The sequence below is a fragment of the Oratosquilla oratoria genome, chromosome 35 (genome assembly GCF_046742065.1).
Source record: "Oratosquilla oratoria isolate Oo_2021 chromosome 35, ASM4674206v1, whole genome shotgun sequence".
Taxonomy (NCBI): domain Eukaryota; kingdom Metazoa; phylum Arthropoda; class Malacostraca; order Stomatopoda; family Squillidae; genus Oratosquilla; species Oratosquilla oratoria.
The window spans coordinates 47564951-47567450 of NC_134811.1; the positions used below are offsets into that span (position 1 = coordinate 47564951).

The 2500-nt window shown below is 43.8% G+C and overlaps 1 protein-coding gene across 1 annotated transcript in view; it reads right to left on the minus strand.

Moving 5' to 3' along the window:
• The window catches only part of LOC143018654 (uncharacterized), a gene marked incomplete in the record, with an annotated part of 838726 nt that overhangs the window by 217199 nt on the left and 619027 nt on the right, over positions 1-2500 (minus strand).

Consider the following 2500-nt stretch of genomic DNA (forward strand, 5'->3'; position numbering starts at 1 on the left):
GTGGACTGGTTGGTGAGGTTATTTAATGTTTGCTGGAGAGAGGGTAGAGTACCGGAGGACTGGAGTAGTGCCTGTATAGTTCCTCTTTACAAGGGAAAAGGGGACAAGTGTGAATGTAGTAATTTCAGAGGGATTAGCCTGTTGAGTGTAGTAGGGAAGGCTTATGGGAGGATCTTAATTGAGAGGATTAGGAGAGGAACAGAAGGAGTAATTGGTGAGGAACAGTGTGGATTTAGGACGGGTAGAGGTTGTGTAGATCAGATCTTTGTGGTAAGACAGATATGTGAGAAAGCTATAGGAAAGAAGAAGGATGTTTTTTGGGCTTTCATGGATCTGGAAAAGGCTTATGATAGGGTAGACAGAAAGGCACTGTGGGAGGTTATGCAGATTTATGGGATAGGAGGAAAGCTTTTGGGAGCTGTCAAGAGTTTTTATGAGAGTAGTAGAGCATGTGTTAGGATTAGAAATGGAGAGAGTGAGTGGTTTGAAGTAAAGGTGGGACTTCGTCAAGGATGCGTTATGTCGCCCTGGCTGTTCAACTTATACATGGATGGGGTGGTGCGAGAGGTGAATGCTAGGGTAGTGAGTCAGGGATTGGAGATGGTTAAAGAAAATGGAGAAAAGTGGGAGGTGAGCCAGCTGTTGTTTGCGGACGACACTGCGCTTGTGGCAGGGTCAGAGGAGGGATTGAGGAAGCTGGTGGCAGAGTTTGGGAGAGTATGTGATAGAAGAAAGCTAAAGATAAATGTGGGTAAAAGTAAGGTGATGAGATGTACAAGGGGTGAAAGTGGCAGTAGACTGGAAGTGAACATTAAGGGAGAGCGACTGGAGGAAGTGGATAGTTTTAGCTACTTGGGTGCAAGTGTAGCAGGAAAAGGTGGAGTGAAGGTGGAGGTAGAATGTAGATTGAGAGAAGCGAGTAAATGCCTTGGTGGTTTAAAGAGTGTAATGAGGAATAGACATTTGGGAATGGATGCGAAGAGGAGACTGTATGAAGGAGTGATTGTGCCAACAGCACTGTATGGGGCAGAAACGTGGAACATAAGAGAAGAAGAGAGAAGGAGTTTGAATGTGTTTGAGATGAGGTGTCTGAGAAGTATGGTGGGGGTTACTAGGCTGGATAGAGTGAGAAATGAGGAGGTGAGGAGGAGAACAGGGGTGAAAAAGGATTTGGGAGATAGGGTTGATGAAAGAATATTAGGATGGTTTGGACACATGGAAAGAATGAGTGAAGAAAGACTAGTAAAAGAGGTATGGAAGGCAGATGTGGAGGGAGTGAACATGAGGGGACGTCCTAGGATGAGGTGGATGGATGGATGGGGTGAAGGGGGCTTTGGGGAAGAGGGGAATGTCTGTTGAGGAAGGAAGGGAGAGGACGGAAGACAGAGGTGAGTGGAGAATGGTTGTATATGGATGATGTTGTGATTGCATGAGGAGAAATGGGCGGGGGGGTGGGGGGTGGGGTAGTATGTGTGAGTAAATTTTGACGCAGCCCGAAGGGATTTCTCCCCGTCCTCTCCTTATATGCAAGGGGGGACGGAGAGGGGGGGTCGCCGATTAAATGAAGCGGCCTTGCTGTGGATGTGCTGTGTCTTGCAACACTGCTTCTGACCCAGGGCGGTGGGCAAGGTGCAGGGATGATCCGTCATCCAGGAGGTGCTCAGATGAGAGGGAGGGTGGGAGTGTGGAGTGTATTTAGGGATGAAATGGGTGGGAGTGTTTTTATGCCTTTCCCTTTTTGGCTACCTCCCTTGGAAGGGGGAAAAAGCCTTGGTATATGTATGTATATATATATATATATATTATATATATGTGTATATATATATATGTATATATGTGTATATATATATGTATATATGTGTATATATATATATATGTATATATATATATATGTATATATATATATATCGTACTTCTACAGTTCTAACTGCCTCCTATGGTTATTAGGAGGCAGTTAGATCCATAGAAGTACGATTTGATATCTTCCTTGGCCGACCAGAGCGATGCTTTGGAGTACGAATGATGTCACTTCCTTCGTCTCGAAATTTCTTGGTCCACTTTTGCACTTGACGCACTCTAATTCCCACACAAGTAGCAATATCTTTAAACTTATAACCCTCCTTATAGAGGGTTATGATTGTAACAACTGTGTCTCTTTCCAGCTCTTTACCACTTCCCATTACGGAGATATCAAGGCACAAAAACAGAGACCACTGCAAAAAAAAGACTACTCTCCGTGAGAGATGTTTAGAAACTGACTCCATGTGACATCGAGTGCGCCTAAACAGCGTTGCCAAATAGTGTGTATTGTCTCGGCTAAATACGGGTACAAACGCTAGCATTGAAAAATAGCGAAAAGTTTGAGTGGAAAGTTGTATTTTTCGCATGTTTTGAGTTTAAGGGAAAGTTGGGGCGCCTATAATTTTGCGGCCAAACTTTTCGCGGCCACTGTATGTATGTATGTATATATATATATATATAATATATATATATATATATA